The sequence below is a fragment of the Saccostrea cucullata genome, unplaced genomic scaffold (genome assembly GCF_032062105.1).
Source record: "Saccostrea cucullata isolate Sc308-1 unplaced genomic scaffold, CSIRO_AGI_Scuc_v1 ctg4158, whole genome shotgun sequence".
Taxonomy (NCBI): domain Eukaryota; kingdom Metazoa; phylum Mollusca; class Bivalvia; order Ostreida; family Ostreidae; genus Saccostrea; species Saccostrea cuccullata.
The window spans coordinates 1-15,886 of NW_026931418.1; the positions used below are offsets into that span (position 1 = coordinate 1).

Consider the following 15,886-nt stretch of genomic DNA (forward strand, 5'->3'; position numbering starts at 1 on the left):
CTTTGAATGCTAAAATAACCAATCATTGCTGTTCCCTTTTCCCCTCACCTGCTTTTCCAACGATTGTAACCATGCCTGTTGTTTCCATTTTCTCTTTTATTATTTCGTAAAGTTGAGTTTCGACAAAATAGTTTTTAAATGCACTGTATTCTTGAAGGATTTCCTGTGTTTTTGCTGAATATGAAATAATACAAAAAATTACTTTCCTTTGTCAATTTGTTTGAATTTAAAACTTAAGTGATTTAGTAAGTTTGTATATTTATTAATTATTTTTAAATGTCTACAATTTTGTGAATACACTCCAACTATATACTCAAATCAAAATGTGACAAATTATTATTCATTGACGAACAAATTTGCAGGGGTCCTTTAACACGCATTCTCAATTTATAGTCTCAATTCGCTTTAAATAATGTACCGCGTTTTAAGTAATATAATATTTCAAATAAATTTTATTTTCTGCCACTCATATGATTGTTGGTTGTTGATTAAAATGTAACAATTGTTTGTTGTAGTTTGAACGATTGTCTTAGGAGAAAATCACATTTTATAGCAGAAATCGATATTTACGTTACTGTCGCCGATCATCGTGTAGTTTTTATTTTCAACCAAAAAGTTTTAAATCATTTACATATCTTTTTCTTAGTAAGATTGTCCTACATTTGAGTTATATTTTCTGAATATCACACCCTTCACACATATGCGTGTCACAATTTTTTAAAAAGTTTTAATATATTTATCAAATTTTGATGTCACCGCAGAATTATTACTTTTCTATTTGGAAATTCAAAAGGACTGGAAGGATTTATAAACTGACTCAATAGGACTAAGTTGTAACTTTTTAACATCATGAACATCCTTTCTATTGCATGGAATGGTAAAAAGTACAATCTTTATCTGTATTTATGAACAATAACCCCCCTTTTCTTATAAGTCCAATGGTTAAAAAATTCAACGATATTTACATGTTAGTATTTCTTCACAAATTAATTATGAGAACTACACTGTTCCCTATGGGTCAAATTGCCTTATACTCAAGCACTAGAATATATACCTTTAATTAACAGTGGAATAATTAAACAACAGCATTAAAAGTTACGATAAATCTCAGAAAAATATTTACGTTACCGATATTTACGTTACCATGTTTTAAAATAAAATAAGTGTTAATTTCCAAAGCTGTTTGAACAGATTTGCGAGTGAATCTTTATGATGTAAATACAAACATGAAGAAATATAAACTGTTTCTTAAAATGTCATTTTTTCTGTAACAAGAGTGCAGAAATGCAAATTGAAGGGCACATGCAAGGGTGAACATTTTTAACTCAATATCTTGTGCATCCGTGTGATTTGAAAATTGAATTGACATAATATTATTCACAAGTAGAATTGTGGTTTAATGATTGAATGTTTCCATTTTGAGCAATTGGTTAATATTTCATATTTTCAAGTGTAATTCACGTTATCAATCGGAACGTAAATCTGAAACAAAACTTTCTTCAAGTCTGTATTTTGCTGTTTGTTTGAAATGATAGTGTATCGCCAACTTAAAAAAATGAATTTTATACCAAGCTTAACATTTTGAAGAAAAATAATCATTTTTGTAGGAAATATAATCCCAGAAAATAGGCGCTGCGTTGCATGCAGTGGGAGGGGGCTGGGGGTGGGTGGTGTTCTACATCGGGTAAAAAAAGAGGGTGTTGGGTGTCAAGAAATTGGTTGAAATCGAATCCATTTCCATTTTTGTTGCTTTGCAAGTAATACAAATATTAACGTATAAAATTGTGCACCTAATTTTCCCATTGGAATTGTTTCTTAGACTTATAACGTATGCGTCTATGCTTTAATGGTACTCAAAATTCAATTTACGTTATATGAACATAGAATGTATATTGCTCTATAGAGCACATGTGATATGCAACATAATTATTGACAAACCTTTTAAGGGTGGTGGGCGATCTTTGTTTAATTTTTGAGATTTGACGATAAACTTTTCATAAACAATTAAACATTTCAGACATGTAGCAACAGGGGGGGGGGGGGGGGAGAGCAGCCCCCCTGCCCCCCACTTTTTTCTCCAACCTTACTTCAACTATAGTAAATGTTCAGTGAAAGTCAAATTGCCCCCCCCCCCCCCCCCACTAATAGTGATGTACGGAAAATATAGTGTAATAATTGGTTCTGAAAGTAATTGGCATTGAAAAAAGTTCGCTTCCCCTCCCCCTCTAGGATTTTCGACTTTGTGCAAGTTTTCTCACCCCCCCTTTTTTTTTGCCTTGTCAACTTTTCAGGTAAGTAAAAAAAAGTCTCTGGCTGTCCCACTTTAAAAAACGATGCTACGTGAGCCCTGCCTTTGAAATTATCAACAGATTAAATGGTGGAAGGGAGGAGGGGTATGAATTACATGAGTCCTCTATAGATAAATCATAACTTGAATTTTCAATTCAACCCTTTGTAAAGAGCGTATATATAGATAAGAAAATTCATAAAATTCAATAATTTGAAATAATATGAATCATTTTTTCCCGAATATACTTTTATTTTTGTATGATATATATGTGCGATATTTATGTGATATTTAACAAACACTTCGTAATCAGGAATGGCGAAATATTTAACCTTCTTATATTCTAAATAATGTGCGTTTCTCTGAGCAGATTAATAAAGAATCAATTAATGTAGCATTTTCGGGAATATTGTCATTATAAGCTTATCATCGGATGTGATAAAACTTGTTAAAATAAAAAGAAAGTAATTTCATTTAAATGAAAATTATATCCGTTTTATTTTTACTAATAATTGAATCAAATATTCTACACCCCTTTTACAAATGTGCTTAAACGGTTTCATAAATGTTTATAGTTAACAAAATTTGATGTGTATTATATTATTGATTTAGTATTAAAAAAATTCTTTCGTTTCCAAATATGGCTTTTCAACATCACGTAAATATCTTGGTGTAAAATTAGCCCTCCAACCGCTTTTATTTCGAAGGAGGCCCACAAAACACAGAATGAAGTATGTAAATCAGATTGCGATTTTTAATAACTATACACTTTCATGTTTCAAATGACGTATAAGAGTGTTAATTTCAGTTCACTAAATGTTTTGACTTTTCCCAAGATCGAATTGGTACTATAAATTGAGAATGCGTGTTAAGTGCTTAGCTTTAACCATGAAAAGTTTTGTGTCGATCATTATGTATTTTGTTTAAACTACTTGTCATCCTTTTTTTATTTGTAATTTTTAAAATAAAGAAGAAAAGAAAAGAAAGAAAGCATTTTTTGGAAGATTGAGTCCATACAAGTAATTTAAAAAGATGTATAATGACCGGTGCTGTATATTTTCTATTTTGTTATATTTTGAAACATTAGTCTACGGAATTAAGCCCAATAGTGCAAACCATAAATAAATAAAGAAAAACGATGAATAAAGAAAAACGAAATTATTAAATAAAGAAAAACGAAATTATTAAATAAAGAAAAACGAAATTATTTAATGAAGAAAAACGAAATTATTAAATAAAGAAAAACATATTTAATACTAGTATATAAAGAAAAACGAAATTAATATATAACGAAAAACAAAATTAATATAAAAATTAAAGAAAAACGAAATTATTAAATAAAGAAAAATGAAATTATTAAAAGTAGAAAACTGAAACTTAAATATGGAATTTATAGATGTGCATGGTAAGTGCCTGAACTGATCAATCATTAGCGCACGTGTCTGATAGACCTGATTTTGTTTGGACAATAAACAAATGTGATATTTGCCTTTACACTCACCTCTTCCCTATATCGAAATCAGAACCATTACTATACATGAGTGGGGGAGAATTTAACCTTTTGTATCTAATAGTAATATGTTTTTATCTTACCTTAACATGATTAATGTGAACTTTGACCAGTCTGATAAATTGGCCAGTAATTCTGTGAGATGTTGACATTAACAATTGGTTTACATTAGCTTTCTTAAACCCTCTCTCGAAAGGTCTAATGATCAGCATACAGCTCAACACACTTTTTAAACTCGCATGGTTTTTCGCACAAATTAAAGTAACATTTTTCTTGCAGTAAAACTTAAATTATCGAGCTTCAGTACGAGTCATAAGCATTATATTATTAAATATTTCATGTTAAAGGTGCATAAAATCTAAAATCATAATCTTAAGTTTTAAAACTCGATGTTTTAAATGAACGGATAAAAGACGACAGCATTTAACAAGAAACCATGAAAAAAACTTATTTGGGAAACTGTCATACTATATCATCCAAGAGCATATAAAATCCTACTAATTATTTGTAAATTATTTGTAAATAATGTTCAATGTTATTGATTAAGATCAAAATTAAGTTAAAAATCACTAATTACAAAATATTTCTTGTTGTCACGTTACACAATTTTACATTAAAACAATTAATGTGACTTTAATTTGTGCGAAAAATCATGTGAGTTTAAAAAGTGTGTTGAGATATTTAATGAATCTGGACATGAAACTTTAAAGAGATTATCCGAAAAAATTGCACAAATATTTAAGACAAACATTAATGTTAAGATTTCGTTGTTGATAACATGTAGGTACTGTTGAATTTTTAACATTTAGGGAATTTCCATGGCTTATTATCTAATTATCGCACAATACATGCAATAGAAAATGCTGTAAAATAATACATTACCGATCTTATACGTTACCGAGCGGACTTTGTGGGTTTGATTGACATTATAAAAATTGATTAAAGAAAACAAGTGCAAAAATTAAAACAAGTCAAAGTGGTAACAATAAGTAGATTTTAATGATTGTTTACTATAATATATACTGTAGAAATACTTTTCTCGCGTGGTATTAATTTACGGTATGTACGCGGTTACAATTTTTCCGCGGAAATTTGTCTAAGGGTTCTTAATATAAATGTAATGCAGATAGTGACAGTCTAAGAAATCCGCGTAATTTTTTACCCGTGGATTAAACAGAAATTGAAATTCCGCGGAATTATGACCCCACGTAAAAAAGTACGTCTACAGTATTAGAAATAAAGCAAAACACTTATACTTTCTTGGTCTTTTTATCAAAGCATAATGAGAAGTAATGTACTGACTAAAAGCACTTCTCACATATTACAAAAGTCAATCTCTCAATCTGTACTATTTATAAGTCAATGGTACTGACTACTATATAGTACTTGTTCTAACATATTCTAAATGACAAACTCTCAATCTGTGTATTTATTAGTCGGTAATATTTGTAAAAAAAAATGCACACACTTGCACATAACTAATCCCACAAAGTAATCAAATCATTTTTCTCTTTATAGTTTCATTAATCTGAGATTTATGGGTACACAGATAGGACACTAGGTAAAGTTCGGGGGAATCCAGTAATACGATACGCAAGGTCTTGACCTTCTAGCGGTTCATGAGCTCTATTGGAATGTCATGAATTTTATGCAAGCAGAAGCAGCCATCCTCGCTACTTCCAGGCTTGCATTCTCCAACATTGATGTTGCGAGATGCGAAACAGCAACAAATTTCCGTAAATAACAATGGTCAGTTTATGAATCGTTTATAGAAATGCGATTTTTTATGCTGTATGCACATATTTTTTTTATACGTACTTTTGTCAATTTGATATTTATTTTTCTTTTTTAATTTTTTCATTTCCCCCTCACATATGTAATGTCGAAATAATATAAGGTCTAAAGAGTTACTTGTTGAAGCTTTATAACATGTGCGCTTTATTGAAAGATTCATAGGTTCAGGCCTTTATCATGCACATTTATAAATTCCGTATTTTAGTTTCAGTTTTCCATTTAAAGATTTCTTTTTTTTTCTTTATATAATAATTTCGTTTTTCTTTATTTATATTTGATTTGCACTATTGGGCTTCTGATTAGTCTAACAATGTAATACAGTATTCATACTTCTTAGTTATTCGTGCAAAACAATTATTATTTTAAACCAAATTTTATTCGCGTGAGAAAAATATTCACGAGTTTCGCGACTTACATTTACTCGCGAATATTAATTGCCTCGAACCATTTATTTTTCTTTGAATTTCTAAAAAGTTTCCCCTTTGGTGAAATTTAATCACCGCAGATTTATTCAATATGAGAAATCACAAGTAATAGTTGGTTTACAATAATATTTCTTAACACAATAACGTTTCTTTTTTACTCTGTGTAATACAGTATATCTATATTTAAATTCTTCTTAATAGAGAAATAAGAGAATGGGAACATTTACATAGTTCAATACTTGGCGTTTTGGGACATATGCTGCAGGGAGGCAATTGCAGAAAAAACATGTTTTAACTTTTTTTTATTATGTTTACCTATTGCTGGGATGTTATTAAATATTTTTATGATTGAATCTTTTAAGTGGCGAGTACAGAAATACCAAAAGGATGAAAAATCAGACAGACAAACACAAAAATAACATACGATCGGTTTGCACTACTTCTTCTTCTTCGCTGTGTTCCAAATTTCTGTAAAATATAGATGTATAAATGTGTAGATTAAAAATGACAACATACTTTTATCCAAATTTAAACCAATTCTGAAAAAGGAGGTGGTTAATAACAGGTAGATACTCAGTTTGAGTAGTTTTAAGCGAGAAAATTTATGGAAAGTTGTGGGTTTTGTTGTATATTGCCCTTAATACAAATATATGCGAAAATAACAATTTTCACGAGCAGACAGACTCGCATAATTACTCTTAAATAAAGTTCTCTAGAATATAAAGTGATTTAAGTATCAACAGCGGCGTACACATGATTGTACTCCAGTGTATGTTAAATTTGGAGAGTGTTTTTAAACCAGAGGCCATGAAATTCACAATTTTGAAAAAGGGTCATAATAACTATTCACTTATTAGCATGCCTACTTTGATTTAAGAGGATGAACGATACATGGTAACAGGACTCAATTTAATTACATTATAATCTATGATAATATATACAGTGCTTAAATAATTTTTGGCAGCTTGTTAGAATTCACAATTCTGTATAAAAATATGTAAGCCAATATGGGTGTTACAAAAATTATGTGGGTCCTCTTATTCCTGAGATTTACCTTAATTGATCAACAACATTTGTTTATCTATAAAAATGAATTTATTCAAACAATAACAATAATGATTTATGATTAATTAAATACAAACAGAGTATACTTATGGATAATGGGACAGGATACACAACAGTCAGCTGATTGGGTTCCCAATATCAACAATGGGAGAGTACGTTCAGCTGATTCAGGTTGGGTCAGGATATATAATAGTCAGCTTATTGGTTCCCAATATCAACAATGGGATAGTACGTTCAGCTGATTCAGGTTGGGTTAGGATATATAATAGTCAGCTGATTGGGTTCCCAATATCAACAATGGGAAAGTACGTTCAGCTGATTCAGGGGGGGTTAGGGTATGTAATAATTGGGTAGATTGGGTTACTCAAGATTTGATATTGGGTCAATTTACCCGATATTGGGGCATTGGATTTTACCCAATTATGGGGAGTTGGGATTCTCTAAGCTGGCCAGATGTTTATGAGTCTGACCAACGTCCCAGACTGAAGAAAAAGTCCAAAGTGCCTTCTTTATATACCTTTTCATATTTCGGTGCGAATTAGTTCACGCGCGAATGACTAGCAGTATTGCCAGTATTCGCGGCAGAAGGATAAAACGTACGCTCAACTAGGACCTTAGGTCCCCTGCTCAGTTCACGACTATCGGGCTTGTTTACTCCGCTACAAAATGTAGTGCGTTGAATACGTAAAGTGAAAATAGAAAAATCGTAATACAGTGAAGCCTTGATACAGTGTAAAAAAAACCTAGAAAATTTATTTTTGTCAAAGGAATAACCATCTGATGTGTATTAGAAAAGATAGAGAGGGGGGGTGCTCAGCAACATTTACTGCAATATTATAAGATATATTAACATTTATGGATTATGTTGGGTGACCTGTGGTCTCTCCTATGATTTTTATTATTCCATGTAAGGTTATAGTATCTAAATAACACAGTGCCTTACCTCTGATCTCCTTTACTAATAGTAAGCGACTCAGAGTAAACGACGCCGACGGTCCAGCCGATCAAGTGCTATTAACAAGCTAGGGGAGGATAAAGATGTTGCCCCCTACCACCCCCTACCTCTTCATTTCACTTTTCACCAATCCTTTAATATAATGGAATGATTATTTGTTAATAAATTATCTAATGTCTCCTTTGTCTTCCTTATGAGGTCATGCTTCAATAGGCGACCTCATCACTTTAACACTTTTTAGTAAACCCCTGATTTTATTTATTTTACAAAGAAGATGTACCCCCGTATTGAGAAGTTTAGGGCTGCATGGAGTTCTCCTCCCCTTTCCCTTGAATTAACACATCAAATTTATAAACAAATCAAAACTACATTTCAAAAAAGAAATAAAATTAATAAAAAGAAATTAAAACTTCAATAGGGAGACCAGGGGTCACCTTATATTGTACATCAGTAGGGGGACCAGAAGTTTCCCCTTTTTGTACATCAGTAGGGGGACCAGAGGTCACCTTATAATGTTCATCAGTAGGGGTACCAGAGGACACCTTATATTGTATATAGTAGGGAGACCAGGGTTCACCTTATAGTGTACATCAGTACGGGGACCAGAGAACACCTTATAGTGTACATCAGTCTAGGTAGACCAGGGGTCACCTTATATTGTACATCAGTAGGGGGACCAGAGGACACCTTAAACTGAACATCAGTAGGGGGACCAGAGGACACCTTATAGTGTATATCAGTAGGGACAAAAAGGGTCACCTTATATTGTAGGGGGACCAGAGGTCACCTTATATAGTACATCAGTATGGGGACCAGAGACCACCTTATATTGTAAATAAGTATGGGACATCAGTAGGAGGACCAGAGATCACCTTATATTGTACATCAGTAGGAGGACCAGATATTATCTTATATTGTACATCAGAAGGGGGACCAGGGGTCACCTTAAATTGTACATCAGTAGGGTGACCAGGGGTCATACTTATATTGTACATCACTAGGGGGACCAGAGGACACCTTATAGTGTATATCAGTAGGGAGACAAAGGGTCATCTTCTATTGTACATCAGTCAGGGGACCAGAGGACACCTTATAGTGTACATCAGAAGAGAGACCAAGGATCACCTTATATTGTACATCAGTACGACCAGACGTCACCTTGTATAGTACATCAGTACGGGGACAGAGAGGACACCTTATATTGTGCATCAGTCAGGGACCAGAGGACACTTTATAGTGTACATCAGTAGGGAGACCTGAGGTCACCTTATATTGTATATCAGTAGGCGTACACCAGGGGTCACCTTATATTGAACATCAGTAGGGGGACCAGAGGTCACTTATATTGTACATCAGAAGGGTGACTAGGGGCCATCTTATATTGTATATCAGTCAGGGGACCAGAGGTCAAACTATATTGTACATCAGTACGGGGAACCAGAGGTCACTTATATTGTACATCAGTACGAGGACCAGAGGACACCTCATATTGTACATCAGTAGAGGGACCAGAGGTCACCTTATATTGTACATCAGTCAGGGGACCAAAGGACACTTTATAGTGTCATCAGTAGGGAGACCAGAGGTCACCATATATTTTACATCAGTAGGCGGACCAGGGGTCACCTTTATATTGCACATCAGTAGGTTGATCAGGGGTCATCTTATATTGTATATCAGTCATGGGACCAGAGGTCACCCTATATTGTACATCAGTAGGGGGACCAGAGGTAACTTATATTGTACATCAGTCATGGTACCAGAGAACACCTTATAGTGTACATCAGTAGAGAGACCAAGGCTCACCTTATATTGTACATCAGTACGGGGACCAGAAGACACATTATATTGTACATCAGTAGATGGACCAGAGATCACCTTATATTGTACATCAGTAAGGGGACCAGAGGACACTTTATAGTGTACATCAATAGGGAGACCAGAGGTCACCATATATTGTACATCAGTAGGGTGACCAGAGGTCACCTTATCTTGTATATCAGTCAGGGGACCAGGGGACACCTTATAGTGTATATTAGTAGGGGGACCAGCGGTCACCTTATATTGTGCATCAGTAGGGGGACCAGATGTCACCCTTATATTGTACATCAGAAGAAGGACCAGAGGTCACCATATATATATATATATATATATATATATATATATATATATATATATATATATATATATATATATATATATATATATATATATATATATATAAAGCACTAAAAAACCAACAACACTGTATATCCTAAGTGTCGGATCTACCAAGTAGATACAAGGTCACGGATGGAAATTTATATAAGGCACTAAAAATGACCAACGACACGAACAATAAAAATTGTCAAATTTTCGGGACGCCCTGTTCCTTCCTCAGGACAAAGAAAAAAGTTAAAAAGTCATAAGAACAAAGGAAAAAGAGAAACAAAAACAACTAGCACTACTACTAAACTACTAAACACTAGATTATTTACATACTTAATTACATGTTGAATTGGAAATTTTTAATAACACTAATAAAGAAATCCGGACCGCTATGAAATGCGGCCGGTCTATCGGGTATACTCGGTTCTTATGACTTTTTAACTTTTTTCTTTGTCCTGAGGAAGGGACAGGCGTCCCAAAATTTGACAATTTTTATTGTTCGTGTCGTTGGTCATTTTTAGTGCTATATATATATATATATATATATATATATATATATATATATATATATATATATATATATATATATACATCAGTCAGAGTACCAGAGGACACCTTATATTGTACATCAGTAGATGACCAGAGGACACCTTATAGTGTACATCAGTAGAGAGACCAAGGGTCACCTTATATTGTACATCAGCAGAGGACACCTTATACTGTATATCAGTAGAGGGACCAGAGATCACCTTATATTGTACATCAGTCAGGGGACCAGAGATCACCTTATATTGTACATCAGTCAGGGCCCAGAGGACACTTTATAGTGTACATCAATAGGGAGACCAGAGGTCACCATATATTGTACATCATTAGGGTGACCAGGGATCACCTTATATTGTACATCAGTACATGATCAGAGGACACGTTATAGTGTACATCAGTAGAGACACCAACGGTCACCTTATATTGTACATCAGTACGGGTCCAGAGGACACCTTATAGTGTACATCATTAGGGGGACCAGGGGTCACCTTATATTGTACATCGGTCAGGGAACCAGAGGTCACCATATATTGTACATCAGTAGGCGGACCAGGGGTCACCTTACATTGTACATCAGTAGGTGGGCCAGAGGTAACCTTATATTGTACATCAGTACGGGGACCAGAGGTAACCTTATTTTGTACATCAGTAGGGTGACCAGGGGTCATGTTATATTGTATATCAGTCAAGGGACCAGAGGACACCTTTTAGTATACATCATTAGGGGGAACAGGGGTCACCTTATATTATACATCAGTCAGGGGACCAGAGGACACTTTATAGTGGACATCAGTAGGGGGACCAGAAGTCACAATATAGTGTACATCAATAGGGAGACCAGAGGTCACCATATATTGTACATCAGAAGGCGGACCAGGGGTCACCTTACATTGTACATCAGTAGGGTGACCAGGGTACCTTATATTGTATTTCAATCAGGGGACCAGGGGTCACCTGATATTGTACATCAGTAGGGAGATCAGAGGACACCTTATATTGTACATCAGTAGGGGGACCAGGGGTCACCATATATTGTACATCAGTAGAGGGACCAGGGGTCACCTTATATTGTACATCAGTAGGGGATCAGAGGTCACCGTATGTTGCACTTCACATCAGTGGGGAGACCAGGGGCACCTTATATTGTACATCAATAGTGGGACCAGGGGTGACTTATACTGTACATCATTTTGGGGACCAGACGTCACCTTATATTTTACAGCAGTACGGGGACCGGAGGTCGTGTTATATTGTACATCAGTCAGGGTACCAGATGACATCTTATATTGTACATTAGTAGGGGGGCAGAACCTTCATCTCAGTTTTAACGTTCGTCACTAGGTGGACCAGAGTTTAAGTAATATTGTACATCAGTAGACTAAGCAAACGTCACCTTATATTTTATATAAATTTCATTATGGAGACTAAAGGTCAATTTTATATTGTACAACAGAAAGGGGACCAGAGGTCACCTTATACTGTACAAAACCAGGCGTCAGATTATATTGTACATCATAAGGAGAAACAGAGGTCACATTATGCATCAATAGGGGGTCAGAGGTACCCTATGTTGTAGTTCATTATTGGGACCTAAGGTCAATTTATATTTTACAACACAAGGGGAACCAGGTGTCACCTTATATTGTACATACATAGGAAGACCAGTGGTCCCCATAGTACATTTTAAAGGAAACCAGACATAAAATAAAATTTATATGAATGCAGAGATACGGCATCTAGACCTGTTTTAACCAAAAGACATCTGAAAAGAAAATAAGGGCGGACCAGAGGTTACAGATAAAATGCATATTAAGGAAACTAGACATTCTCTTATAAGAACACGGAAGAGGCCTATGGGTCTTATAGGTCATCTGAACATCATGTCAAAACTTTAAAACAATTGAATTTGGTTCGCGCTTTGAACCAGAGGCCATGACATTCGAAATTTTGAAAAAAAAAAGCACCATTGCTCACCATAACTATATATTTAGCATGCTTAGTTTGGCTATTTAATACCTACATAGAGCGTAGGGGAACAAAAAAGTGCATTTCAAATCATCAATAATAATTAGTGCCCATTGACCACAAAAACCCTCATCCTGGGGTCATACATTTCACAATTTTGGAAAAGGCACCCTTAATTGTTTATAAAAAACATTTGGTTTATACCAAAGAAAAAAATTTTAAAGCATTAATTCAATTACATACATGTATTTAATAAGAGCCCCCACCCCTCAATGGTACCTATGAGCCATGGGCCTTGACATTTATATTTCTGGAAGAGGCTTTCTTGCTTATCAGAACTATATGTAGTTAGTTTAATTAATATCCAGGAGCAGAGAGAAATATTTTTTCACAGAATTAATGAAATTTAACTTTACAATTTATATAGCCCCACCGTAATACCAGAACCCCTGACCTTTGGGTTATGAATTTCAAAACTTCGGAGAATAAATGCATTTTTCACGATTAAAATTTTATAGCCCTGTCCTAAGCCCAGGGCCCCTGATCCTGGGACAATGAATTTTCACAATTTTGGTAGAGGAGTCAATGCTTGTAATAATTATGCCAGCAGTTCGACGGCTTGATGTCAATGAGTAAAGAAGATTTTTAAAGATTCCATAAATTGTAGTAGTTTCGCCCCAACTTTCTTGCCTTAGGGGGTGGAGGGCAAGGACCATGATTCAAAAAAATCTCCCCTTCATCCATATATGCTTTATGCCAAAATTGCTTGTAAATGGTTGACGGATTGCAGAGAAAAACTGAAAATGTTCGAAAGTTAACGCACAATGCACAGCGCACGACGCCAGAATAAAAAGATAGCAATAAGTTACATGAGTTGATTCAGGTGACCAAATAAGGAGTCCTTTGGTCTTAATATTTATGTAAAATATTACGTGTTTTCTGGTCTCCCTGTTGATTTATAATATAAGATTACCTCTGGTGATGTAAAATATAAAGTGCCTTCCGGTCTCTTCATTGTCGTTCAAACTAGTGTGATCATTGATCCCCCTACTAATGTATAAAACGAGGGATGTTCAATAAATAATGTCCTGAACTCTGTGACATACAAAACAGATATCATATGGCATTAAGCTTGACTCTCATTACTGAATCTTTAATGAATTTATAACAGTTTATGTGACCATTTTTCATCACATAGTTTAATTGTGAGAAGCTGAAAAACAAGGGTATTCGAGACACTGCATTAAAATGAATGTTAAAGAATCAGTAAACTAGAAGGAAATTAAACCATTCATTAAAGCTGCTGTAAAACTTGTTAAGAATCTCAAAGAAATACTCACTGAAGTATGTAAAATTTACAGCAACATGCAATGTCTTTTTTATAGACAATTGAACAGGTGGATTTAAATGATAAAAAATTATATAATGGGCATACAAATGGATACCGTATTTGCAAACAAAAAATTAAACAACTAATGTACTGTTTGCCAAATTTCAACAAATAATCACTGATGGTGTGTGATTGACTATACTACACATAGCGAATTTGATAAACATCATTTCGGGAGTAGTTCACACTGTTTTAAAGAAATGTTTGACAGTATAAAAAGCTTAGTACTCAAAAGTCACCGTATGTTTTTAAAAAATAGTGAAAACGACTTCGTGTAAGAATATCTTAACAATTATCAAAATATCAGTAATTGTAGTTATCCACGTTTGTTTGAATTTCAAACAGATAATGAAACTTGAATCTATTGCTTAAAATCCTCAAAATAAAATTTACAATAAGATGTACTTGATCAAAACAGCAAAGGTCTGAGAAGAGCAATGAATTGCCAGAGCACAAAGACAGATTTATATGCATTTTTCTGAAATATTAATGGTCTTGTTGTTCAAATTCGTATTCGAGGAGACAGTTCTTTTTTTCTGGAGGAATCTAAAAAGCATTTTTTTTGCAAAAAAATCAAAAGCTTAATGAGAATCAGGAATCCACTATATTAGATTTTTTCATGACAGCGTCCAAACCCGCACGCCCTGAAGAGTAAAGGAGTCTTGCAGATAAACAGAAAGTTAAGAAAGTTAATGTTCTTTCACATTAACAATATTCGCTAGATCTCTCGCCTCTTGACTTGTTTCATTTTCCAAACTTGAAAAAAACGCCTTTCAGAAGGAAGAAACAAGTCCAGGAAACCTTACGATCTGCCATAATCCAGTATACAAAGGGTCATACCCAAAAATGAGTTCAGAAATTGGATAAAAAATTTAGGTTATGTGTTTTAATTAAAGGTAATGTTAGGTTAAATCAATATGACTAAATTATTGAAAAGCGTCGTTTGTTTCATTCCGAGCACCGAGGACATTATTTATTGAACAGCCCTCGTTCAAGGTAACCTCTGGTCCCCAACTGATGTACAGTATAAGGTGACTCTGGTCCCCCGACTGATGTACACTATAAGGTGTCCTCTGGTCCCCCTTCTTATGTACAATATAAGGTGACCTCTGGAACCCCTACTGATATGTAGCAATATAAGGTGTCCTCTGAGACCCCCTACTGATGAACGAAATAAGGTGACCTCTGGTTCCCCTACTGATGTACAATATAAGGTGTCCTCTGGTACCCCTACTGATGTACAGTATAAGGTGTACTCTGGTCCCCCTACTGATGTACAATAAATAAAAGGTGATCTGTGATCTATTGATGTACAGTACAATATTAGGTGACCTCTGGTCCCCGCAATGATGTAAAATATAAGGAGTCCTCTGGTCCCCCTACTGATGTACAATATAAGGTGACCTCTGGTCCCCCTTCTTATGTACAGTATAAGCTGTCCTTTGGTCCCCCTATCGATGTACAATATAAGGTGACCTCTGGTCCCCAAAATGATGTACAGTTGAAGATGTCCTCTGGTCCCCCTATCGATGTACAATATAAGGTGACCTCTGGTCCCCCAACTGATGTACTGTACAATATAAGTTGACCACTGGTCCCCCTACTTATGTACAATATAAGGTGTCCTCTGGTCCCCGTTCTGATGTACAATATAAGGTGACCTCTGGTCCCCAAAATAATGTACAGTATAAGGTGTCCTCTTGTCCTCCTATCGATGTACAATATAAGGTGACCTCTGGTCCCCCGACTGATGTACTGTACAATATAAGGTGACCACTGGTCCCCCTCCTGATTAACAATA

General features: G+C 34.7%; 1 long non-coding RNA gene across 1 annotated transcript in view; it reads right to left on the minus strand.

The window, feature by feature from the left end:
• Positions 1-79: 79 nt before the first annotated feature.
• LOC134232575 (uncharacterized) overlaps positions 80-15,886 on the minus strand; it is a 29,193-nt gene continuing 13,386 nt past the window's right edge. Inside the window, exons 3-4 of the long non-coding RNA XR_009984804.1 lie at positions 6,441-6,484; positions 80-174 (exon numbers count right to left, since the gene is read on the minus strand). This is a non-coding gene — a long non-coding RNA (uncharacterized LOC134232575). The remainder of the gene's footprint in view (positions 175-6,440; positions 6,485-15,886) is intronic.